At 41.3% G+C, this 27953-nt stretch overlaps 1 protein-coding gene across 1 annotated transcript in view; it reads left to right on the forward strand.

Annotated features, from left to right (window-relative positions):
- LOC124230192 (uncharacterized) overlaps positions 1 to 27203 on the forward strand; it is a 79676-nt gene extending 52473 nt beyond the window's left edge. The window contains exons 6-9 of the mRNA XM_046646001.1: positions 1649 to 1834; positions 6224 to 6360; positions 8741 to 8870; positions 16537 to 27203. The gene's annotated coding sequence lies outside the window, so the exon portion shown is untranslated. The remainder of the gene's footprint in view (positions 1 to 1648; positions 1835 to 6223; positions 6361 to 8740; positions 8871 to 16536) is intronic.
- The last annotated feature ends 750 nt before the right edge of the window (positions 27204 to 27953 follow it).

Here is a 27953-nt window from a genome sequence, read left to right on the forward strand (position 1 = left end):
AGTATATTTTCCGATCAGCTCATTCCAGACAAAATGGATGACCCCAAGCATGAGTGAGTTCTCCAACCCCAGGGACATGAAAGCACAGGCTAGAAGGCCTTTGGTGGGGACAGAGCAGAGGAGATTCATGCATCAAGTAAACAGTTGGACCAGGTGAATTTCAGGCCCCCCTGGCCCTCTTATTGTGTGACTGAGTTCACACATCAATTCTCACTCAGCACAGACACTGGCTTTTCGGTGTTAAGGAAATCTGTTGTTTGTTTCACTTTATTTGGAAGATGGTGGGAGGGAATCAAGACTGCATTATCAGAAATGCCCAGGGTTCCTATTAGGCTGGGACTGGTAATGATTGCCTTCAGGGCACTAATTTCAGCTAATAGCCATGGTACCCACCTCCAGCTGCGACACATTAGGTAGAACTCATCACTTCATCCATTCTCACTTAGTTTAGTCTGGAAAAGAAGACTGTGTTCCCCAATAATAAAAATGGGGTCTGGGGAAAGAATGAGACTTCTCCTTAAAAGAGAAGGAAAATGGGGTGTATTCTCAGGCCACTGGTTCCTTTACTATCTGTGCTTATAGTTTTGAAGCCTTGGGCAAGTTACTTAATAGCCTTGAACTTCACTTTTTTTCGCATCTCTAAAATGAGAATATGATACCAAATGCCATGGTCACTAGGAAGACAGCAATTATATTTATCACATAACAGGAGCTTATTAATTCGTACATGTTCTTATTGATCCCCTTCTTTTCATCATGACTTTTACTTATGTAGCAAATGAAATTTCAGTAACAATACGTCTAATTAATTCCTCCACTCATTAATTCATTCAGCAGACATTTCTGAAAGTGCCAGTGAATCCAGGTGCAGGGCTTAGTAAGCCCAATGATATTCTCCATTCCAGAGACTGGAGGCCAAGCTTGGCAGCAGTACTGTTGATGAGTTGTTAAAGTATAATGGTAATGTACATTTACCCAGCCCTATGTGTCACAAAATACATTCGCATAACATAATTTTACTTAAATCTTCTTCCAAATCTGGAACATAGCAAGCTCCAGGAGGGCAGAGACCATACTTGTCCTGTTTATTACTATATTCCCCATTCCTAGCATAGAATCTGGCACATAATGGGAACTCCACAAGTATTGGTTGAATGAATGAAGGGAGGAATTGATGAACCAATAAAATAAACCAAAAAGAGAGATATTGGTAGCATTGTTTCACAGGTAGAGAAATAAAGTGTTGCTGGCTTTGGTATTTACCAGTCACTGAGTAAAAGGTAATTTCATCAACTAAACCACTTTTGGGTGAGATGGCATCTTACCCTTCTATTTTCTTGGACAGCAAAATGAGAATAAAGTAATGCAAAATAAATATAATATATAATAGCAGTAGTAGTAATAACAACCACAATAAAAGCTAATATCTACACAGTTCTTACCACGAGCCAGGCTTTGTTCTAGGAACTCCATGTGATCTTGGTGAGAACCCTGTTGGATGTGTTCCACAAGACAATGTATTTGCGACTCAGTGTATCTTCATCTGCTGAGGTCTTCCTGAGAACAAAGCGTGTGTAGTCCCCTCTTCACGTCTTCCCCCACCGGTAGAAATTGCAAACTCCTTGAGTGCACTCTCTGTCTTTTTCAGATCTGTATTCCCAGCATCCTGTTGTGCGTATAGCAGGTGTTCAATATGCTTCTGAGGACTAAGTGAAAGGATGATCTAATTGAAGGTCAGAAAAGGAAGTGCTCGATGAGGCCTAGAGTCGTGAGAAAATTTGAAGAAGGGCATACTTGAACTATGCTCAGCCTCAGTTGAACTTTGACAGACAGAGTGAGTATGACACATTGGGAGAACTGTAAGAAGGTTACACATCCTGCCTAAAGACTGGGACGGAGTGTGGGATGGGGTGAAGCTGGATGACCTCTCAGCCTCTTGTGGGATCTTCCAGTCCTTGGCACCATTGACTAGATATTTGGTTTCAGTCATCACCCTGTTCTTTTGCCCTTTTGTACCTTGGTCAGCTCTATTGATTTACTATTGCGTTCAATCTTTGCAAGTAAAGTGGAGCCATCAAAGCCTATGGGACAGCCCTTCTTTCATCATATGTGGAGCTTAAGGTAGGAACTTTGTGTTTTTTCCACTAGCATTGTCCAAAGTCTGCTGCACAAGCAGTTGTCCCAGGGGATGACATGGATTTATGAGAAAAGAAAACAGAAAAAGGTTCAGTGGTCAAATATGTGTGGGAAATGGAATTTCATCACTGCATAACTTCCCAGAGCCTTTACTAAATACTCTGATTCTGTAACAGGGAGCACGATGTGCAGAGGACTCCTAGCTTATTTAACCAAGGACCCTTGAAGGGGGTGTGTGAATGCAATACCACATGGCACTGGTGCTTCGCAGATTATATTCTATGGGAAGCACTGTCTTGGACCTCTTTATTGGGGAAGCATTTGCATATTTCTTAGAGCACTTGCATATTTATTAATCCATGGACCTTCTGCAGATACAACAATACCTTCCCCAGTCTTCTTCCAGCTGAGTTTGTTGTGAACACTCTCTGATCCCCACATCTGCCCATTTTGTACACTAGAGGGTAGTGTTGAGCCTGTTTAGAATTCCCCACACTTGGGACTGAGAAAAAGTATGATGAAATTGTCCTTCCTTTTCACATAAATCAGGGGAACTAAGTACCCAGCAGTTGTTGCTCTTACTGTAAAAACCATTGTGATGGGCAGGATTTTGTTCAAAATCCCTAAATTCAGAAGTTCTCAAAAACCACAGGCCAATTCTCCTCAGAAATTTCTGTCTGTACTTCTGTGCCTGAGAAGACAAAGTCGTCATCTGGGTTCTCTAGGGGCTTGTGAGTGGGTGCAAAAAAATGACAGAGTATATACAAAACTGAAAAAAGAGAGAAAAAGGGATTTTCTTGTTTTGTCCTGTCTGGGGTATTGGTAAAGGTTGGAATGGAATTGAAACATCCAAGAGTTCAGCCCCTGAACTACTTCTTAGTCTTTCTGTAGCTGCTGTATAAGCTCTTTTTCTTTAGCTGTCCTCAATTCTAGCCTTCTCATCTCCTACTCAATCTTCAAGACTCAGTTCAAACCCTACTCCCTCTTAAAAATTTAAAACCTGAGGGAGTCACCATCTCTGAACTCTTATGCTCAGCCCTGGATTCTTAGTCTTAGTATGATCTTTTAAGAGTTCTCATTGATGTTCCTTTTTATATCAACTATATTGTGCGGGCTTCAAGAATACGGGCCACATATTAATTACACTTGTCCATATTCCCTAGTAGGGATTTAGAAGCTTCACTGAAAGAAACAGACATCCATGGAGTTGCTACCATGTCGCAGGCAGTGAACTAGGTTCTTGCATGCTTTAGCTCAATTAAGATGGAATTTGACTGGCTGCAAAATTTTTGCCCTTTTCACAAAATTGTGGACCACTCAAAGAGTACATCTGAAAGGACAGAATACACAGGGCGACCTTATGTCCCAATTTACATTTGTTGTCCAGGCATAATTGTTAATAGTGTCTTCTTTCACTCTTAGAAGTGCCCCAGCTTGGTCCATAAATACTATGATAAACAGGCTCTGGGGTCAGATCTTCTAGCTTTGGATTCTGGCTCTGCCACCCACTAACTGTGTAACTTTGGGCAAATTACTTAACTTCTCTGGGCTTCAGTTCCCTCATGTAGAAATTGGGGGTGATAATGCCTTCCTAATAGGGTTATGTTAAAGGTTAAAGTTAATACAGTATGGTGCTTAGATGAATGGCTGTCACATAGTAAACACTCAAAAATGACAGTTATGATTGTCAAAGTGGACTTGATGATGGGAGCAAGCCCACAGTGACTGCCGTATGAAGTGACTCAGGGATGAGAGAGAAGCTAAGGACTGAGTGCTGATCTAAGGAGAAAAACAACGTTATGGGTGGTGAGTAGTGCTTTACAGCAGTGCCTCTCAAAGTGCCAAGCTTGGACCAGCAGCATCAGCAACATCTTGGATCTTGTTAAAAATGCAAATTCTTGGGCCCCACCTCAGATCTTCTGACTCAGAAACTTTGAGAATGGAGCCTGGCAATCTGTGTTCTAACATACCCTCCAGTTGATTCTGATGTGTGCTGAAGTTTGAGAACCACTCGTCTGGCACCTGCAATCAGGTCATCCTTTATTGGAGCTGAGGGGTAGTCAGAACCTTTGGTTTTCCTGGAAAGGAGATGGAACAGCAGAGAAGCTCCAACTAGTTACAGAACAACTTATTAAGCCAGAGAGGTTCAGGGTCAACATATCCCAGACCCCTGATGCTGAAGGCTACCCTAGGGAACTCTCATCCAGAGATTCTAAACGTGGACTCAGCCTGAATGTACTCCACATGTATTTTGTTCAGCCTGTTAAAAAAATCAGCCAGAAGTTAAAAATTGGAAAAATTTACACAAAAATCCAAATTTCTGGAATCCCTTAAAAATTCAGAAGCCTTGGCCTCTCTGGGTGGCATTGCCACCCAGCTACAGTTGACTGCCATGGAGGAGCAGCTGCTGCCTTAATGAGAGTATGCAGCCTCCAGCTTCTACTAATGCTCATCAGGCCAGCTGCACTCCTGTATATATGTTACCTGTCCTGTCCCTGTTTCCATTCATGACTTAGATGCCACATCCTGCTTTTAGATGAAAAAGGGTAGGACTGGAGAATGTAAGTGATTTGTGTAAGGTGCGTGGCTCAGGCCCTGGACATGACACTGTGTGTCAGGGGAGAGGGGGTCTCTGATCTTTTGAGCAGGGTCTTGAAGGAGGAAGAATTTGGTAAGCCTGAAGGGCTGGTCTTGCTGAGGTTCTCAAACTGTCCTGTGTATCAGAATCGTCTGGGTCAAGGATTAAAAATACACCTTTCAAAAGTCGCCTCCGCCTGAATCTGGTTCATCAGGGTTGGGGGGACTGGGACCAGGTATCTGCATGTAGAAAAAATCTCTCTTCCTTCTCCTCTCTCTTCACCCCAGAGATTCTGAAGCAGATGGTCCAGGGAACACACTTTGGGAAACACTGAGCTATTTGTAACATGCCTGGTGGGAGCTATACCTTGGCTAGGTAGGGAGGTGTGGGAAGTGCGGGATGAGATCTCATCACAGGCTGCGTGTGCAGAAGAGAGCTGAAGGCATGAGCGGAAGCTGGGTAGAGAGATTTAAGTGTGGTAGGGACAGAAATAGTTGGGTTCTAGTAACCTGAGAAAGTTGTAACCCATAAAATGTAAATGCCCCTGAGCCAGATAGGCTAGCCTTTGAGAGAAAGTAAAAGAGTGATAGGAGCAGAAAAAACACAGAGGTGAGATTTCATGGTGAGAGATGGCAATGAGTTATTAGAGCTGAAAGATGACACCAAAAACGTTAGTTGTTGAAGGGCTTAAGAGGAATATTATGCAAGTACTCTTGTAGGGTACTTTGATCATCCTTAACTATAAAGAATCAAAAAGAAGAGGGAGCCCTGGCCTGGGGTCTTCCCACCCTCCATCCTTGTCTTACTTCCCATCTCCTTTCCCTGCTGTTCTCTACTCTTTCCCATCTCCTTAAAATTGTGTTTCTTCTTCTTCTTCCTCCCCTTTTCTATCTCTTTGTCTCTCTGGGTCTCTCTCTGTCTCTTTCTGTTTCTTTCTCTCTCTCTCTCTCCCTGTTCCTTTCTTTCTCTGGATCTCTCTCCCAATATGTAACTTACAAACCACACAAATAGTCATAGCATCAAAAAATACTCAGGGAAAAAACCATCCATCACCATGGAAGGAGAATCCAGGGGAAGAAACCAAACCCCTGAAAAAAGTTTCTAAAGTAATAAGTCGTTGTCAGATTCCAACCAGCCTGGGCCTCCACATGGAGAGGCAGAGGTATTTTTCTCTTGTTCCAAAGCCATGAGCAGAGTCCCATAGAGCTCTTCCGCTCCCACTGTGCTTTTTCCTCTGACCATTGCTGTCAAATGTGCTTTGTCATGTCATTTTCACGCCAGGCCTGGCGCATTTCTCTATATAGTAAAAGCTAATGAACTGTACGGCTTTTGGCAACGTTGGGCAATATACATGCTCCATTTGGAGCAGAGCAAGTCCTTGGAGTCTATAGCTGTGTGCACAACCTCAGGCTGTCCCTTGTGCTTCACGGGTCTGTAAATATCATAGCTGTGATCACTGCTCAGAATTATTAATATTCCAGAGGCCTGCTTTGACCCTACCCCCTACAGAGGCGGCTTTGGTCACACACAGCTTCGCATTGGACCCCATCCAATTGGAATTTATGACTGGAAGTGGCAGAAGGCCCACATCATAGCAATGTCTCACCTTCAACTGGCTCCACAGCTTGGACCCTAAGGACACCATGGTATTTAATATTCAATTCAAAATCCATTTATTGTGTTAACGTGCTGAGCACTGAGTTTAGATGTTAGAGATGACAAAGATCTAAACCCTGCCCTGAAGAAAAGGATCTGGTAAGGGGAGAGGGACATGTAAATAAGATCCTTGTATGCTAATAGATTTCAGGTACAGTCCCTGGCAGTTTTGAGAGAAAGGCCACCCTTTCTTTCATTGGCAGTCCCTGAATCTTTACTACTCAAAATGTGGTCCTCAGACAGCGACAGTCCTTGAAGCTTGCTGGAAATGGAGAAGCTCAGGCCTCACCCCAGACTGAATGAGATTAAAGTTTGAGATGCCCTGATCTAAATCAGGGCTGCTCAAACCTGGTTCAAAAATCACCTGCTCCTTCCATTTTTTGTTTGTAAATGCCAGGAGAATTTTTTTCCAGTACCTATTCTTGTATCTAACTCTTAGAAATTCTGATGCACTAAGTCTGATGTTGGGCTGAATTTCCTTTATAAGCCTGCCAGGTACTTCTGATACAGCTGATCTGTGGACTGCCACGTGGGAAGTAGCCTCTAAACCTGTGGTCCTCAAACTCGTTTGCACATTAGAAGGAGGAGCTTTTAAAATTCTTGCTGCCCAGCCTATACTCTGAGCAATTAAATCAGAAACCGTGGGTGTGGGGCTGAGGAAGCAGTAATGTTAAAGCTCCTCCAGGTGACTCTAATGTACAGCCAAGGTTGACGACCATTGCTCTGAACCAGTGCTGCAATAAATTTTAAACTGCCTAAGAGCCACCTGGATGCAATCCCATAGGGTCGGCAGAGTCCCAGGGGTTCCTAACTGAAAAGGAGGTAGAACTATGGCTAAAATTCGACTTTCTCAGCTCCTAACCAGGGTACTTGTCACCTGCAAAACTGCCAGGAAGTATAGTGAAGGGCTATGTTGGGACTAGCTCTATCCCTAGTGTGGGACAAGTTAAGAAAACTCAGACCCCATAGTTCAAAAGCCTTAGTCCTTCTGGTCTTAGCTTGGACACAAGTTGCAATGGCTTGATCCCTGTCTTGTCTTCAGGGTAGAAGCCAGTATCCATAATCCTGCCCAGAGTCCAAGCTCCCTCAAAACAGTAGAATTTTTCTCAGCACACTGGGCTCTAGACATGTTGGCTTTCTTTCATTTTCTCAAATGTATCCTTTTCCTTCCACCTCAGGACATTTGCACAAGCTGTTCCCTCTTCCAGAAATGCTCACTCTCCTTTCCTCTCTTCAGGTACTCCTTTAGGAAAGTCCTTCCTGACTCCCTAAATGAGACCAGATTCCCCAGTGACACATGTACAGCACCTCGTACCTTTCCTTGGTCATACTTTTCACAGTTTTAAATTATGGATTATGTTAATATTTGAATAGCTTCTCTAAACAATTCCAATTAAGACAGAAGCTAAGTCTCTTTTGCTCAGAACTTGTATCGTGCCTGGAATACAGCAGGGACTCAATGAATGCTTGAGTAAACACACACCACTCTCCCCAGGCATTGGAGGTCCCAGGTCCCTTACATATTCCCCCACCCTACCTAAAATGATCAACATTTGCCTCAAACAGACAGGCCCCATTCTCATTCCATTTGTCAAGATGAACACTTCAGCCCCTACCAATCTTGGGGGCATATACCACCTCCTTCTTGGATCACCACCTGTTCCCAAATTCTAGACACTGTCAGCCTATCTGAGGCCCCTCCTCCATGTGTAGATGTGGGTACTAGCATCCCCACCCCCATCTCTGCAAGCATTCTGAGCCTCTAATGGACCCTTCTTCTTGATGCCACTCTGGCACTGGCCTGGCAGAGACCTCCAAGTCTTCAGTCTTCATCACAGCATTAAGCAGGAAATATTATTATCAATGCTAAGTGTCCAACATACCTTATGCCCCTCATGTATAAAATGAGAATAATAGTACCCACCTCAAAGGTTGATGGACAATTAAATGAGATCATCTGCCTCACTGCCCAGTCAACAATATTTCGAATTTTTATTACTACTAACAACTTCAAAAATCCCACTGGACCCCACGAAATGTATCAGTGCCGCTGTTTGTACTTATTGAGTAAGATGATGGGAAGCTAGTATGGATTCAATAACAATTTTAAATGAGCTCACATTTTAGTGGTTATGACAGCATTGCAATCCAATAGTACATCTAGGAGTGGAGAATAATGCTTATTTCCATTTTCAGAAAATATGTGACATGTCTAAGGATTTAAGGGTCTGTGACAAGTCCATGCCCACCTCCTCCCCATGGGTCCTGGCTTTCAGGTGGAGAAACAGCTTGAGACTGTAAGCTGAGAGTACACACTTTGGGAAATGTCACACATACATCCTCTCCTCTCTTATTTTATTTTTCTTTAAGTACACTCCATCAAACCAGAAAACAAGCTCTTTGATGCAGAAGTTACTGCTGTTGAGCCCTGTGAAGATCAGGACTTTCAGCCCATCCATTTTGTGGCAGGGAACGGGGAAGAGGTCAAGGCTGAGTTCTAGTAAGTATGAGGTGGGGGCGGGGAGGAGAGGAAGGGAATCTTGGTGTGGCTTCAATTCCACCAGAGAGGGTGTGGGCAGACTGGAGAGGAAAGTAACTCACCCATTTATTTTTCACTCAATGAATCTTTACGAAACAAGACTTCCTAGTTGTATGACCTGAGGCAAGTTAATTATTTTTCTCATCCTCAGATTGTCACCTGTGAAATGGAGATAATAACAGGGTTATAATAAGTATTAGCTGAGATAATATGCACAAGAACTGGCATGAGGTCAGTGTGCGATGAGTGTTAATTGCTGCTGCTGCCGTTCATGTTGAACAAGGTGAACACAGTGTTGCCATCATGATATTTTGAACCAAATGGGACCCAGAGAAAAGTACACTGGAAATTACAATAGCGATTGATGGGAGGAGTAGAGGGGGTGCTCTGAGCACGTAGGAAGGGCACCTAATTCAGACATCCTGGAGGAAATTTCAGGTTTAAACTGAGACATTAAGGGTAAGTAGCAGTGTTAAAAAAAATTGTTCTGGCGCTTAGTAAAGACAGCAAGGAAAACTTTATTCAAGAAGTACTACTGCAATGAGGGTTTGCAGGAGGAGAGAGACATCAGGCCCAACTCCGAATACCCAAGGGAGGGAGGATTTATAGCCAAGAAACAAGTGGTGGGGTTGGTGGATAAGAAATTTCTAAGGCAGTAGGATAATTCTTGCTAAACTAGCCAAACAGGATTCTTGCTGAAGGCACACCTAGGCGATCAGGTATCACCTGGGTGTGGTGGGGTGAGGAGGGTGATCAGATATTGAAGGTGACCAAATATTGAGGGGGACGGATTCTGGCTAAATTGACTTGCCAGGATTCCGGCTAAAAGTGAACTCTACAAGGATAGAGATGGAAGCCCCAGTCAGGCCTAGACGAGCAGAGGGCTCAGAGGGGCCTGACTAACGTTTGGCCAAAGAGAGAATATTTGGCAATAGTTACCCAAGTGAAGACGGTCTAAGTAGAAAGACTATCTCATGGGAAAGGCTCAAGGCGAATAGAAGCACATCCTTTCTTCTCCCACAGTGAACAGCCCATTTCCAAGGAAGAGATTAACCTTCACTGCACATTGGAGTCACCCAGGGATCTTTAAAAACTTCTGGCACCTAGATTCTACCCACAGAGATTCTAAACTAGTTGGTATAGTAAGGACCCTGGGCTCTCTGTTTGTTTTTTATTTTAAGGTTTATTGACATATAACATTGTGTAAGTTTAATGTGTACAATGTGATGATTTGACACACATATATAGTGAAATGTTTACCACAATAAGGTTAGTTAACATATCCTCATCTCACATAATTATCATTTTGTTCTTCTTGTTATGGTGAGAGCATTTAAGATCTTCTCTCTTAGCAACTTTCAAGAATATAATACAGAATTGTCAACTATAGTCGCCATGCTGTACATCAGCTCTCCAGAACTTATTCCTTCTATAACTAGAAGTTTGTACCCTTTGACCAACATCTCCTCATTTTCCCCACCCCCCAGCTCATAGCAACCACCAATCTACTCCATTTCTATGAATTCAGCTTTTTTAGATTCCACATGTAAGTGAGATCTTACAGTATTTGTCTTCTGTCTGACTTATTTCACTTAGCATAATGCAATCATAGTCCATCTGTGTTGGCAGGATTTCCTTCTTTTTATGGCTGAATAATATTCCATTGCATATATATATACACCACATTTTCTTTATCTATTCATGTTTCAATGGACACTTAGGTTGTTTCCATGTCTTGGCTATTGTGACTAACGCTGTTATGAACATACGGGGGCAGATATCATTATGAGATAGTGATTTCACTTCCTTCACATATATACCTAGAAGAGGTATTGCTGGGTCACACGTTAGTTCTGTTTTTAATTTTTGGAAGAACCTCCATACTGTTTTCCACAGTGACTGTACCAATTTGCATTCCCACCAACAGTGCACAAGGGTTCCTTTTTTCTTTACATCCTCATCAGCATTGTTTCTCCTGTCTTGTCTTCCTAAAAGGTATGAGATGATATCTCATTGTGGTTTTGATTTGCATTTCCCTAATTATTAGCGATGTTGAGTACCTTTTCATGTACTTATTGTCCACTTGTATGTCTTCTTTGGGAAAATGTCTCTTTAGATCCTTTGCGCATTTTTTAATCAGATTTTTTTTTTGCTATTGAGTTGTATGATTTCCTTATATATTTTGGATATTAACCACTTATCAGATATGTGGTTTGCAAATATTTTCTCCCATTCCATAGGTTGCCTTTTCATTTTGTTGATTATTTCTTTTGTCGTGCAGAAGCTTTTTAGTTTGATGTAGTCTCCCTTGTTTATTCTTGCTTTTGTTGCTTGTGTTTTTAGTGTCAAATCCCAAAAATTAATTGTCAAGACCAATGTCAAGGAGCTTTTTCTCTATGTTTTATTCAAGGAGTTTTGTGATTTCAGGTCTCATGTTTAAGTCCTTAATCCATTTTGACTTAATTTTTGTGGATGGTGGAAGATAGGGTCCCATATCATTCTTTTGCATATGAATATCCAATTTTCCCAGTGCCATTTATCGAAGAGACTATCCTTTCACACTGAGTATTCCTGACTCCCTTGTCAAATATTAGTTGACCATATATGTGTGGGCTCTCAGTTCTGTTCCATTGCTCTATATGTCTGTTTTTATGCCAGGAACATACTGTTTTTATTATTATAGCTTCATAACATAGTTTGAAGACAGGAAATATGATGGTCCAGCTTTGCTCTTTCCCAAGATGGCTTTGTGGGATTTATCCCTGGGAGGTAAGGATGGTTCAACATATGCAAATCAATAAATGTGACACACCACATTAATAGGATGAGAGATAAAAATCATATGATCATCTTAACAGATGCAGAAAAAGCATTTGACAAAATTCATCATCCTATCATGATAAAAACTCTCAACAAATTGGGTATAGAAGAAACACACCTCAACATAATAAAGGCCATATATGACAAGCCCACAGCTAACATCATAGTCACTGGTGAAAAGCTGAAAGCTTTCCCTCTAAGATCAGGAACAAGACAAGTGGGCCTACTCTATTCAACATAGTACTAGAAGTCCTGGCCAAAGCAATTAGGTAAGAAAAGGAAATAAAAGACTTCCAAATTAGAAAAGAAGAAGTAAAATTATCTCTGTTTACAAATGACAGGATCTTGTATATATAAAATCCTAAAGACTTCATCAAACAACTGTTAGAACCAAAAACTTAATTCAGTAAAGTTTCAGGATTCAAAACCAATATACAGACATCAGTTGTGTTTCTATACATTAACAACAAACTATCTGAAAAAGAAATAAAGAAAACAGGGTAGTTTACAGTAGCACCAAAAATGATAAAATACTTAGGAATAAATTTAACCAAGGAACTGAAATATTTATACACTTAAAACTATCAGACATTCACGTAAGAAACTGGAGAAGACACAAATAAATGGAAAGATATCTTGTATTCATGGATCAGGAGAGTTAATATTATTAAAACATTCTTACTACCCAAAGCCATCCATAAATTCAATGCAATCTCTATCAAAATTCCAATGACATTTTTCACAGAAATAGAAAAAACTCCTAAAATTTGGAATCACAAAAGACCCCAAATAGCTCTGGGGTTTTTAAAGCTCTCCAGATGATTCTATTGTGCAGTTATGGCTGTGAACCACTAGGTCTTTTCATAGCTAGAATTTGGCCTTTGCCTTAGCATATCAAGCTTTCTTAACTTGACTCTTATTACATCCAGAGGTACAGAATTATTATTTCTTTGGGGAGCCAATGATAATCATACTATAGTGGCAGAGTTCATGATTCTCAGGCTTTAAAGGGCATAGAATTCATCTGGTCATCTTGTTAAAATGCAGATTCTGATTCAGTAGGTCTGGGGTTGAGCCTGAGATGCCGTGTTTCTAACAAGCTCCCAAGTGTTGTTGATGCTATGGACCTCAGACTGGAATTTAAGAAGCAAAGACCTATATCTGAAGTTTTTCTACGTTTCCTAAATTTGAAATAATATGTTTTTAATTACATAGAAAGCATAACTGAGATAGAAAATTCCTAATGAGTGCTGGAAATACAAAGACAATAAAATATGGTATGATTATCCCTGTTCAAATGATATGCTCTATTTTATGAAGGCTAGTTACTAGTAAGTTGGCTGTAAAATGAATACTTATACAACAAACCAGGTTTGGGTTACTGGTTTTCATTAGAAAAGTGGAAACACATTCTCAGGGAAGAGCTCTCCATGGAATGTCTTGAAACGACTGAGGAAGAAGAGGTTAAGAATGCAGCCACAGAGAGACAAATATAGCATAATCATTACAAGTTTTGTCTCTGGATTCAGACTCCCTAGGTTTAAAACTTCCTTCTACCATTTTCTACCTGTGTATCCTGGTCGAAGGTAATAAACTTCTCTGTTTCTTAGTTTCTTCACTTATGAAATAAAGACAATAGCCTTTTCCTTGAGTTGTTGTGGAGATTAATCAAATAAATATTTGCCAGAAGCTGAGAAGAGTGTGTCCCTGGCGCACAATGTGCGATCACTAAAAGTCAGCCATGATTACCTGGCTCAGCCTGGGTATCAGCACTTTGTAAAATCGTAATGCTGTGATTTTTGTAAGTTCTCTGCTGGTTCACTCCCTCTTTGACACAGCAATCCACCCTAACTCTCCTTTATTATGGCTGCTCCTCTATCTTTCCTAGGTTTGGATTCTTCAACTCTTTGCCACATAGCTCTTCATTTAGCTACTACTATATGCCAATCGCTGTGCTAAGCACCAGGCTGCAAAAGACACATCTTCTGCTATCAAGAAACACAGGAAGGGAAGGTGAAAGAGCAGCAAGAATAATCATGATGTTTACTTGTGATTAGAGTGATCAGATAAGAATGGACAGAGGATTGGAGGGTCACAGAGCAGCTACTCATTCTACCTTATGTAATGATTGCCTTTGGCTTTCAAATTCAGAACTGCAACAATGCTTCATTATAAATGGTTGCCATTTGATCTATAAACTCCCCTTTATTTGCAGTTTTAGCTTCTGGAAAATTAAACAGCGTCACATTTTATTAATACTCTACTATTGAAGTCCCAGATTTTTAGTCTACTGAAAATTATGGACATAAGTTAATACCCACTTTCAGAGCATAATTCTATTTTCTCACTGTCATCTAAATCAAGGGTCAGCAAACTTTTTCTGTAAAGAGGCAGATGGTAAATATTTAGATGTCGTGGGCCATACATCTACTCAACTCTACCCATAGACAATCCATAAATGATTGAGCATGGCTGTGTTCCAATAAAACTTTATTTACAAAAGCAGACAGCTGGCCTACAAGTCTTAGTTTATTGACCCCCATCTAAGTGTTCATATTCACTTGACACTTTCTTCACTCAAATATTGTTGACAAAATAGTTCAGCACCTGAAAGATAAAATACTCTCACTATCTCATTTGCATTTGTTATTTTCATTTATTCATGAAATGTTTGTTTACATAAATCTATAAGATGCTTTATCCAGGAAGCAGTATTTCTAGCATTATTTTCAATACTATAATTTTGTTTAATATGTAGAACTGTTTCCTACAGTGACCAGAAAAACTGAAGAAGAAAAACTGAAAATATTTGTAAAAGAATTCATTTTTTTCTGGAAACTTAAATGAGAAAACCACAGAGAGATCACTTACCCTGACAGGCCTCAGAGAATAGTGGTTAAGAACGTGAATTTTGCTAGACCACCCGGGTCAAGTCCTGGCTCCACCATTTACTAGCTTGTAACCTTGGGCAAGTTCTTAACCATTCAGTGCCTCAATTCTTCATCTATAAAATGGGGATATTAGTATTCCTACTTCATAAGATTATGGTGGAGATTATCAAATGACTTATGTAATACGAATAGAACAGCATACGCAAAAAGCACTCAACAAATCGCTTTTGTTCCTTTCACTCCTGCACATGAAGGGCAACCTTACCTTGTGTTTACTTTTCCTCTGCCAAGAATATACTCTGAAGATCAAAAGGACCTTCTGGGCATGCTACAATTCCATCAGCTGCAGCATAGATGTGTTGGACTCAACCTAGAAAGTCAAGATGGTCCTCAACCAAATGAAAGTGAATTTGTAATAATTCTGCTTTGACCTTGAGAAAATTTCTTAAGCTTCAGCTACACATCTTGGGGTAGTTTTCATCTACCTTGGGATTTTTCTAAGGCAGTTAAATGAAACATTGGGAGGGTCATGCATGTTAGCACAAGCCCATGTTGAGTATTTGATGGATATTCTTACAGGTTTGTTTTCATTGTTATTGTTGTTAATTTCTCTTCATTTCTACTCTCGTTATCTCTACTGAGACACATTTTGTGGTTGGAGTCAAGGCCTCTTGCATAAGCATTTGGTATCATTTAATAAAGGCCCAGAAATCCTCTCGGTATACTCTCCGATTTTCCAGCAATCACCATGCTTTGTAGACTTGAACAGGGTTAGAACATCATATGGAAAGACAGTTTTGTCCAACAGACTGTCAAAGGGCATTCCAATTTTGCCGGATAGATAGCCCTTCAATCAGATATGCGTAGTGCTTTGACAACTGTGAAGCAGGAGGCAACAGTTATGTGTAAAGTACCTACTTTGTGTCTGGCAAATTCTAGGACAGCACTGTCCTATAGAACTTTCCCCAATAAAGGAAATGTTCTGTATCTGTGCTGCCCAGTACTCTAGCCACAAGCCTCGTGGTGCTATCGAGCACTTGAAATGTAGGTAGAGTAACTGGGGAAATAAAGTTTTAATTGTATTTAAGTCATTTAAATTTAATTGGCCACAGCGCAGTTAGAGGACACGTGGCATGTGTTAAAACAAAACAGCCTTGTAAGGCAAGTAGTATATGCCTGTTCCCCTTTAAAAAGAGGAGGAAATCTCAGAGAAGTTAAGGAAATTTCCAAGCATCACAGAGCTAGCAAGTGGCATATGGTCAGGCAGGATTTATACACCTCTCTCTTTCTCTCTCTCTCTTTCTGATGCCGTGCCTGGGGATTTTTCTTCCATAGCAAGCTGTATAGCACTGCATTGTAGTGTCATATTATATGTATTATATCATACTATATTACTATTATTCTTTTGAAATCCATCATTACATCAAGTAAATATTATTATATGGAGATGAAATTACTTTAACCCATTGTCTCCAGCAAAACAACGTTAGCTAACATGACTTGTATCAATGGAGAAAATTCATAATTGCCTACAGATAACTCACTTATCTTCTCCCCTTTGAAGACACTTCAGAGTAGGTCTTACCCTTGTTTTTCCAACCTGACCACTAAGACAATGGACGATGACCTCAAAAGAACAGTCAGCTATCATAGCACGCTGGTAGTTTGGGGGCAGCAGCTCATTTCTTCCAGAAAACTTATACTGAATTGATTTCCCAACACATGTTTATAGATTTGCTCTCCTGAGTTCCACACACAGAGAGCCATTTCCTTTGAACAGCTTGTCTGGTTACATCTTGTAGTAATTTATCTGCGTGCTCCCTGCCAACTGGTTCGTAGGGAAAACATGTTTGATGCATAACAATAGATCATTTGGGGATAAATCAAATTCTTAATGAAGTCTTGCTTCTCTTCAGCCAGGCATTTCGCTCAGAAGTCTCTCTTGGGCTCTAGTGACTTGAGGAAAGGGAATGTGGGTGCCCCAATCTGCGAGACAAGGAGGCGCATAGAAAGCTGATTTTCTTCAAGACAAGACTAACGACACAACATCCCTGGGGTCCCCGCTCATGGAGTCCAACTGAAACCACTGAAGTTGGATTGGAGACTAGTGCCTGGAGACAGTTCAGATTAGACCTATGTTTGGAAGAAATGAGAGATCTATTTTGCCCAAAGCCTCACACTTTCCTTGGAGGGACGCCATGGCCGCCCACACACCCTTGTCTTTCCCAGTTCCTGTAAGGAAAAAGAAAGTTACAAGGAGATAGAAAGTAACAAGAAAAGGGGGAAAGAGAGAAGAACGGACTGCACAGAAAATCTAAAAGAAAAAAGAGGAAAGAGAAATGAGGAAATAGTGGGGAGGCAGAGAGTAGGAAAAATGGAGAAAGAAAAGAAGAAATACATCCAAAATTTCCGTTAAAAATCACATGTATCATAAACATTGTTACTGATTCGTTCTAGCTGAATCCCTGTCATGTGCCAGACACCATACTAGGTGTTTCTAAACACTGCTAAGGATCAAATGAGGGTTAGAAAGCTTGAGAAAGCAGTGGTTAATCCCTGCAAAGCCCTAATTCTGAGCATCTATCCCACACATGCTACTAAGAAAGTATAGTAGCTGTCTTACAGCCATTTTACTTTGATTACGCAGAAGTGGAGGAGTCGGAGGCTGAACAGTGGGGTGGGTGGGGGGAGGAAGGATGAGAGAGTCAGAATAACTGATATAAAATTTTTAATCATATCAGCCTGTCCTCATTTCAGGACACACATCACCCTTAGACGTGATTAAATGCCAAGTAAAACACATCTTGCACTTTGAGTCTGAACTCATGAACTCCCCCCGGGAGCCCTGCAGAAGCTGGTATATGCTTTTCACAGAGTTGGGGGTGCATTTAAAGCTAGATTCTGTGATTGTTTTCTAAGGAGAAAAATGAGCTGTGCTGGTGCTTTTCTTCAGTGAATGAGGAACTCTTTCATCAAGTCAACCCCTTTCTCCAGTCTTCTTTGGCTCCCACTGCCTCTAGGATCAAGTCCAAACCCTTTGTCCTCAAATCCAAGGCCTTCCACAGGCTGGCTCCAGACGGCCTTATCAACAGTGTTTTTCCAACACTCTCCACTGTGAACTATCAACTTCAGTGAGACTAGTCTGCTCACTCTTCCCTCCCCCCAAACACACGCATACTGCCCCTGAAAGGACAATGAACGGCTCCTTCAGCTTCCTATGCATTTGCTCCCGTGTTTCCTTTCACCTGGAATGTGCTTGCTGCCTCTCACCTTCTTCTAAGTCCTATGTAAGTTTCAAAGCCCCATTGAAGGCCAGCCTCCTTGGGAAGGATTCCCTAACCACCCAAATCTACAGTGTCCTCTTCCTCCTCTGCCCCTTTATGATATCCAGTTTGGGTCCTACTGTAATGGCAGCTATGGGTTGTCATTCAATGATGCCTCAAGTCCCCGTGAAGGTGATTGTTCTCTCTGTCTGCTATGCTTCCAGTTCTCTTGTATTCCTTTTTGGTTTCTTCCCTTCACATCTGTCAACATTGTCCTGTCGTCAGTGCCTCCTTGTAAACTGCTCCCCTTCTATCATCTCTCCTGCTCATTTGCTAGGAATCCAGATTACCAAGCTGCTCCCAACCCCAATTAGCGAGAATCACTTCCTCCCCTCTCTTCCCTAAGGACTATGAGGATCAACAAGTATTTACTGTAGTGTTTATTTCACTGTGTTATTATGTTATAGCAGTTTGTGTACATTTCCTGTCTTCTCCATTACATTGTAAGCTCCTCAAGTGTAGGGATTTTGGTCATCTTTGTTTCCCTCTCGGTGCCTACCACAGTGGACCGTATACAGATGATATGCAATAAATGCTTATGAAATGTATTTTCATCATTATTGCATTTCTAAGTTATGCCTTAAATAAAGGCAAATATGCTTCATGAAGGCTTAGAGAGCCTGAAATATTTGGGGTAAGGGTCTTTTCTCCCCTGTACATAGCTCCTTCTCAGATGGACTTGTCTCTCATGGTGGAATGGCTCCTTAAGGAAATTCAGGGTGTTATTTCTCTAAGAAGAAGAATGGATATAGGACAACTGGGACAAATTTCCCTTAACTCACGGACATAAAAGGACTGAAAACCAAGTATGTCAGGTCTCACCAGAACTAGAATTGAGAATGACATACAGGGGCCAAAGCTGCACTCTTAACCTTTCAGGGCCACCTGGTGTCTTACTGATGCCTTTTTTGGTGCACAGTTTCCATTCTCCTCTCTCAATGGGCCTGTTCGACCCCACAGCTCATCACGTGGAGCTTTGGCTTTATGTGATGCTAAGTGCATTTCATAATCTCTCCACCTGTCTCCCGCACTGGCTGGCAACAGCTGCTCGGTTGTCTAATTCCAACATTCTGAGTGAAGAATGTGATTACCTTTTCTCACTTTCCCTTGCTGGGCGAGAAGTCGTTAGCAAGCTTCAGGATGGGCCACCTTTGAGTCAGGTGCCATCCCTGCTGCAGTCAGCCTCTGCTGAGAAGTGGAGGTGTTGAGGGAGAGGTACCATCATAGAAAATATGGCTGCCTAAGCCTGCCCCATCAACAGAGCTGAGGGCAGGTACAATTCCCCTTTCATTGGACTTGTCTATGAAGACAGATGCTTTCATAACAGGTAGAAAGCACAAATTCTTACAGGGGTCATACAAGCAATATAAATGAGTAAAGCAGTCTGGTGTAAAGCAATGGGAAATGGTGGCTCCAGCAACTGTTAACACAGGGGAATGTTGCCAGATCTTTCCGTTTTTAAAGAGAAGCCTTAAGTATGCATTTTGGTGTGAAGTGCCTGAGTTTTAAAACATGATGCAAGCCCAAACCAAACCTATCTGTGGGCCAAAGTAGGCCTGCAGGCTGTCAGTTTGTGGACTCCACTTTAAAAACTAATGTACAGCACAGATCTCCTAAAAGTAAGGAAATGTCATATGAGCAACTAGCCCATTATTGTAATTCATTTCCTTTCACTATAGTTATTTGCTTATTAATCGCTTATTAGGTATCTATTGATTGACTTATTTAAGTTATTTGCTTCAGATTGTCTTGAGAGATTAGCACTTGCATTTGCATCATTTTAGAACTGCCCGTCTTCTTGCCCAAGTTCATGTGATACCATCTTCAACCAGGAGAAGACAAGGCTCCAGGGGGGTTTTAGCTTGAGGCTTCATAAAACGTCACTTTGGGGAGATGATCCCTTGTTAATGAGCTTCTCCTCAGGTTTCTCAAAGACCATCCAGGCCTCTGACTTGAAGGACTATGAGCCAGCAGAGTAACCAGGAAAAACCAAACCTCATGTTTTGGGAGCCGTAGGGTAGATTTTGCAAGGTTGGTTTCAGAAGCCAGAACAATGGGCATGTTTATATGTGTGAGGAGATGGCAGATGAATGGAGAGTGGAAATATGATCACTGAGTTGACCAAGTTGTTCACAGGATTGATCATGCTTTACTGAGAAATCTCTGTGATGCCCATTAGTTAGGGCAAGTCTCAGAGGCAACGAGCCTTGGTTGTTCCTCCCAATCAAGAATAAGACTACTGCATGGGGTTGTATGATGCTTAAATATTTCTCCAAGAATATGGATGTGGCCCATGGACTATTTTCTACAGAAATACCTGGTTTGGGAAGAATCAGTGTCATATCCATTTGCCAAACATTGTTTTTATACCATAGGATTGTGGAAAAAGAAATCCATGAGTGCCAGTCAAATGTCATATTGCAGAGATGAGCCTTGAGAAATGGAGCCAATGCAAACCTCACCTAAAGCATACCTGCGATTGTGGTCCTCCTCCTTCTTTCTAATATGCGCATGCGTGTTTCTGTGTGTGTGTGTGTGTGTGTGTGTGCGCGCGTGCGCGCCCACATGTGTGGGTTGTCTTGAAATATATTTGTATAGGAAAGAACACACATTTGTTAAGTGTACTGCTGAATAGATTATCGTAAAATGAACACATTCATATAAACACTACCCAGGCTAGGAAATAGAACACCATCAGTAGTTCAGGAGCCCCCCTAACAAGCCTCCTTCCAGATATTAGCCCCCTCTAAGTCCCCAAAGATAGTCACATCTTGATTTCTAATACCATAGATTAGTTTTGCCTGTTTTTGAACTTCATATAAAAGTCATATTATGTAAATACTTTTGTGTCTATTTGTTGCAATAGTTGATTCATTTCATTGCTGTATAATGTTCTATCACATGACTCTAACGCAATTTTTCTGTTCTACTATTGATGAAAATCTGATTTATCTCTAGTTTGAGCCATTACAAATAATGCTGCTATGAAATGCTTGTTCAGACTTTAGGTACCTTAGTGTACTAATTTCTGTTTGGTTTATATCTAGAAGCGAAATTGTTGGGTCATAGAATGGGTCTATTTGATGAGTAGATACTGTCAAATAATTGTCCAAAGTGGTTGTACCAATTTACACCAGTGCACAAGAATTCCTGTTGTGTTGCATGTCCACCAGCACTTGGTCCTGTCAACCTTTTTAACTTGAGCCATTCTGATGTATGTTTGCATGCAGCAACTGAGAGCACAGCAGTTTTTCAGTTTTATCAAATTGTGCAAACTTCTGGTTGTACGTGGATTTGTTGTCACTCAAGTATAGAATCAACATTTTGTTTTCGCTTTTACTGTAACGTTTTTAGATGACCCAAGTAGAACATGTTTACACAGCATTGCAAACAAAATCCAGTAGGCCTCAACCTGAATATCTGACAAAATGAAGAACTGACGTCCATGCTCTTGCTCCTGCGCCCTCTTCCGCTCCCTGTGTTCTTCCCACGGTCTTTAAACCCTCTCGTTCTTTAAATATAAACTCTACCCTCTACCTCCCCTTCAAGCCTTCCTTGATTACACCAGCACTCATTTATTGCCTTCCCTTTGAAAGTCCTATAGCACTTCTAGTGCTTTCCAAAATTTTCTGATTTTGAGTCACCTGAAGTATTTGTTAAAATTAAAAACTTCTGGACCCTATCCTGGGGAAGGGTCTGGGAAAACTGCATGGTTTATAAGTGCTCCAATCAATTCCGATCATCAGAGGAATCTGAGGACCAGAGATGCCATAGAATTTAAGAGAAATAGGTAAAAGCAGTCCCAAGTTATGACTACTTCAGTTAGGAACAATACCTAGATACGACTGGTTACTTATTCAGCTCCACTAAATATTATCCTCCTGACATCCCCTCACCCTGCCCACCCCCAGCCCAAAATTTCAGAAGATGCAGAGTCTAGAGGCTTCACCTGTTAACCAACCAGTTGGACAACTCTGTAGCGTTGCTGCTCAAAGTGTGGTCCCTGGACCAGCGGCATCAGTGCCACCTGGGAACTTGTTAGAAATGCAGAACCTCAGGCTCACTTTGGACTTACAGAATCACTATCTGAAATTTATCAAGATCCCCAAGTAATTTGTATCCACATTAAAATTGAGAAGCATTGCTTTATTATGTGCATGTGGGGAACTTTACCAGGTGGTCTGGGGATCCTAGCACCTCAGGAATATAGAAAGGGCATGAGCTTTGGAAACAGACAGTCTTCAATGAGTCCCAGGTGACAAGGAAGTTACTTAATTTCCGTATCGTCTAAGGTCATCTGTAAAATGGAGCTAATAATCCCCACCACGCTGAGATACTTTGAGGATTGATGAAGTAACCTAAGTAAAGTACCTCTTAGTTAGTGCTCACAGTTAGTGCTCAACCATTTTGGCAATTTGCTTTGCACAGTGCCTGGCACAATGACAAGTGCTTGAAATGCTGTTACAGCGGCTGGTCTTGGAGGAGGTGGTCTAGACAATGTTGTTCTTTTTAACCTCAAGGAATTTACAGTGTAGGAGAAGGGGATGAGGCAAACACATAAAAAGTTTAAAGAAGATGAAATATTATTATGACAAAGGGATCCTTTTCCAAGTTGGAGATTCTATAAGAATTAAGATTCTAAGCATGTAAATATTAAATAAATTTCAAGGTAGAGCAACTAACATATCCAAGCACTTGGCTTATGCCAGGCATAGATTAACATTATCTCATTCCATACACCCAACTGCAAGTCAGGTAGATACTATTCAAATTGCTCCCATTTTATAAATAAAACAATTGAGCCTAAATAAGTTGCCCAAACTCACCTGAATATTAAGTGGTGGAGCCAAAATTTGATCCACTGACTCTAGAGCACAATATACTCTTAATGGTGGTGATGCTGAACAATTTTCTTAAAGTGACTTAAGATTCTTCAAAAGCTTAAGGAACCACTGTGGCTGGAGTGAGGTGTGGGACTTCAAAGAGGAGACCATGCGCTGTACAGACTTGGTAGAATCAAACAGAGCAGTATTCAAGAAAGACACATGCTCATAATACTGGTAACACCTCAGATATATGCTTACGTCTTGGTTCACAAAGCGTGTTCACAAATGCTTACTCAGGGCTACCAAGATGGAATGCAAATTGCCCCTGCCTTGATGATCTTAATGTCTGTAGCATCTACTTAATCCTGCAAGTACCACATGAAATTGGTATTGTCTCCATTTGGCAGAGAAGGCAAAGAGACATCCAGTGGTTTGCATAAGATAATGGAAACAGTAGGTGGTGATGCCGGAATTTGAACTGAGACCCTCAGAATCTAAGTCTAAAGCAACTTTATCATTTGCTCCTTTAGGAAGATATAGAGGCTAGAGTGACCAACCGTTACAGTTTGCTTGGAATGGGAGAGTTTCCCAGGATGCAGGAGATATAGGAAAGTCCTAAGTAAGCCAGGATAAGCTGGCCTCCCTAATAGAGACCTAAACACAAAATCCATGCTTGCAGTAAGATACTTCCTTTGGCTGAACTGAAGAGTTTAGTGTGCTAAGGTAGGGTGTGCTGTTCTCATTAATCAGAGACCCAGTACTCCGCACCTTGCCCACCACCTGCTTCCTGCTTAGTTCCCAGAGACAGGATGGCTACAGGGACAGGCTTTCCTTCTCTGAGCACTGACTGCACTCCAAATTTTTCTTTCTGCTTGCTCGTTCCCTCAGAACTTGCTGCAGTGTGTGTGTCTGGGGTGTAGACCCGTGTTTCTCAACCTTTAGTATACAGACAACCACTTGAGGGTCTTGTTAAAAGGCAATTCTGATCAAGTAGGGCTGAGATAAAGTCCCAGACTGCATTTCCAACAAGCTCTCTGATGCGAATGCTACTGGCTCATGGACCACACTTTGTAGAGAAAACAACATCCATTTTGACAACGGGAACAGGAGCCCTCAGTCTTACACAGTATTTAAATTGGTTGAATCCAAGAAAACAGTTGATTTCACTCTCCTCTGAGACCTGCCTCTGGTGTCTTATAAGTACAAACTCCTTCTCAGACAGATCTGGAGTCAAGCCTCCCACTCACTAATTGGGTTACCTTAGGCAAGTTATTTAATTTCTCTGAGCTACAGGTCCCTCACCTGTCAAGTCAGGCAGTTATCCCTCTCACAATCTTATTGCGATGAATAAAGATAATGTCTTTTAAGGACGCACCACATTCCCAAATAAACATAGATTATCTTTACTCTTCACAAAAAGATGGTGGTTAGTGTTGCTGTCAAAAGTTTCCCTTGGTCAAAAGGATGAAATGCACTTCCAAGACCTACAGGGTCATGAGTTGGGAAGGCCAAAAGTGATACCCATTTCTCAGAAATGTTTGCCTCGAAGCTCTGATGACCCGAAGAAATAAATCTCCAAATGGCAGCATTTCTAGTTTCCTTTATCTGTTTATTCAGCAAGTATTTACTAAGGCATGCAAACACAGTAATGGACAAAACAGGTAAAATTCTTGCTTTCACAGAGCTTTCTTTCTTAGCTGGAATTTAAAAATTGCAGAAGGGGAGAGACTCTGGAAGAGAGAGAGAGAGCCTTCAAATCATATTCCAAAGACTTCCTGAGACCCAGAAATGCATCCTGGTTCTAATATTGGGAGTGCCATTGCATAAAAAGACATCATCCTTTGATTGCCTCATGGTTTGACTACTGAATGTTCCAGTAGAGTAGTCAACAGGCTGACCTTTACTTTCTCAATAAGTTCTGATACATGTGAGGCGAATATAGCATCTTAACAATGTTGAAAAGGAGCCACTTCTAGAGAATGTTTCTTGGGAGAAAATTCTTTTCTTAGTCTTCACTGCACAACACATGTATATGGGCATGCCAGGTCATGCTGGATATGTTTCCATGTGATAAATGTCACCAAAACTAGTTGAGGTGCTAATGGGTTAGGTAAACAGTGGTATAGGCAGGGGACAGTGATGAGAACATCTCCACAGGGAGGTCAAGCTGCCTTGGTTCTTCTACCCCCACCCCCCCAGGAGTTTTGGGCTTAAAAATATGACTCCCACAATGTCTTTATGGATGAGGATTGAATGATCAAATTCATGCATCACTGGCAGCAGCATGAGCGAACATCCAAAGGACTCATCCTAGCAAATAGGGAGGATCCATTTCAAGTTCTACAACTGACTAAAGCTTGGCACTCCCTCACAAATGTATTCCAGCTGGTTCCAATCCACACGAGACACGAGTGTGTGTGAGTGCATGCGTGTGCACGTGTTTATGTGTCTGCATGTGAAAGACAATGCACTTGGTAAGCAGGAGAGCTTTACTTCATTTTCCTTTTGCTGAACAGCTATCTCCCAGGAAGGAAGATCCATTAAACATCAGAAAGCATCATAACTCCAGGCGATCCAAGGAAATGAGGTAGGTAGCTGGCTTTTGTTTTAGGGAATTTAGAGGATTATCAGATCACCTAATTAGAAGAGATTTTGTTAAGCTCTACCTGCCAACTTTTCTGTAGATAATGGTCAAGCTGTGGGGCCATGCTCTGGACCGTGAGGAAAGCAAGCAGCCATAGCCTCCTCTCAGCATGACGCATCCTCCAAGTTAGTGGAATCTAAATAAACAACCGATTTTGCTAATCTCAGAGGCCTCCCTCTGGTGCCTAATAAGTACAAGCTTCCTCTCAGCCTTTGCCTCTTCTCCGTGGCTCCCTTATGAAATGTGATGCTAGCTGTAGAGTTGGAAGGACAAAGGGACTGAGTAAGTGTAATTTATTATCCAGGATTGTTTTCAACCTTTTTCCAATTATACACATTTTTCTCTTGGCTTTGGCAGACCTGGGTTTACGAGGCTGTTCTTCTGGTCACTAATAGGCTGAAAAAATGGGCCCCAAGTATTCCTTAAGGGATGTGTTACTAGCCTTTAGAAATTTGCCTATGGCATTAGCTCTGTTGAATGCAGTTAATTAAGTGAGAAAACTAATACTGACTCCTGCTTCCCCCGCCCCCCTTTGTCAGCCCTCCCACCTTCCACGTACACCAAGGCTTAACATGGGATCGTTTCACTTAGGGACTAGAGAGCTGTCAGATCAACAGAGATGGAAGCCCAGATTGGGTTGGAGTCCTCTCCTTGGAATTGCTTATTTGTTCTCACCTGCTGGGGAGAAAACATTGGGCTTAGGAAAGACAAATGGCCTTCACTTTAAATCTGTGGGGCAAAAAGCAAGGGGGTCAGGGACAGGGACCCTGGTTTATGCCTAGGTTGCATGGTGATTTGATGTATGACCTTGAACAGGTCACTTAGCTCTCTGTAGTTCAGGTTCCTGATCTGTAAAGGGGATCGGAAATGATACCCACCTCTTGTCTACTGGATTGGTTATGGATCGGAGGCTTGTTTCTTTATCCCTCCCGCTTACCTGTGGACATTCTCCATGATTCAGGGTGTGTGCTCCATCTTTCTATGTTGCCCCTCAGTGATCTCACTCCTTCTCATAGCTTTAGGTCCGGCATCTACGCAGGTGACCACAAAATCTGTATCACCAGCTTCGACTTCTCTCCCAAGTTCCAATCTTATAAAGCCAAAATGTCAATTGGATACCTTCTAGACGGATGCTTTGTTTATAAAATTTCCTCTTCTATCAAAACTCAATTAGGCCATGCTTCACTCTTTATTTAAAAACCACAGCCATGGCATAACAGGATGTAGGCTTTGAATTCCAATCTGCTTGTAACTCTGTGACTTGGGTGAGCCACCTGTGCACAACAAGCTTGAAATGGTAATGGTCAGGCTACCATATGGACAAATCTTGGCAAACCACCTGTTATATCATAGACATTCAATAAATAATATCATTCTTCCTATCCTTGAGCTCTTTCAGAATTTCTGTAATGCCTTTAACTCTCAGATTATCTTTGATGTCTATTACACAAGGTTTTCAAATACAGAAAAAAGAAGTACATAAAAAGTTGACTGTCCAGGTACATTCTAGACATGGAGCCTTTGTTGTCCCAGTGAGTTCCACTTTTAATTCGGAGATAAGTTCTACTGGAGACAAGAATAACTTTAAGTTATCCTGAAACTATACGTAAGAATGCAGTGAAGTTTCTTAAGTACAGAAGAACCCTGAAAATTTTGTGATAAAACACTAGTATTAGTGCTGGTGGGAATGCAAACTGGTGCAGCCACTATGGAAAACAGTATGGAGATTCCTCAAAAAACTAAAAATAGAACTACCATACGATCCAGCCATCCCACTACTGGGTATTTATCCAAAGAGCCTGAAGTCAGCAATCCCAAAACTCCTGTGCACCCCAATGTTTATTGCAGCACTGTTTACAATAGCCAAGATGTGGAAGCAACCTAAGTGCCCATCAACAGACGAATGGATAAAGAAGATGTGGTACATATATACAATGGAATACTACTCAGCTGCAAAACAGAACAAAATCATTCCATTTGCAATAACATGGATGGACCTTGAGAGAATTATGTTAAGTGAAATAAGCCAGCGAGAGAAAGACAATCTGTGTATGACTCCACTCATATGAGGAATTTAAAACTATGGACCAAGAACAGTTTAGTGGATACCAGGGGAAAGGTGGGGTGGGGGGTGGGCACAAAGGGTGAAGTGGTGCACCTACAACATGACTGACAAACATTAATGTACAATTGAAATTTCACAAGATTGTAACCTATCAATAACTCAATAAAAAAATAATAAAAAAAATTAAAAAATCAAAATAAAATTACAAACCATAAAAAAAAACACACTAGTATTAGCATTCGAAAATTCATCATTCACATAAAAGCATATGGAAACTGAAAATACCATGTCCAAACTGTGGAAAACGATGCAATACAGAACCATGCAATTCTTCTTATTGACTTTGGGTAAATTTCTTATTAATTTTAAGGTGCAGTAGCGCTGGTGGTTTTATAGCTAATCAAAGCACAGTTTATATCAGCTTTTTTTCCCCAGCTGCCTCAGACCTTGTACAGTAATGGCCTCTCTTCAGAAG

This window comes from Equus quagga, chromosome 19 (genome assembly GCF_021613505.1).
Source record: "Equus quagga isolate Etosha38 chromosome 19, UCLA_HA_Equagga_1.0, whole genome shotgun sequence".
In the NCBI taxonomy this organism is placed as follows: Eukaryota; Metazoa; Chordata; class Mammalia; order Perissodactyla; family Equidae; genus Equus; species Equus quagga.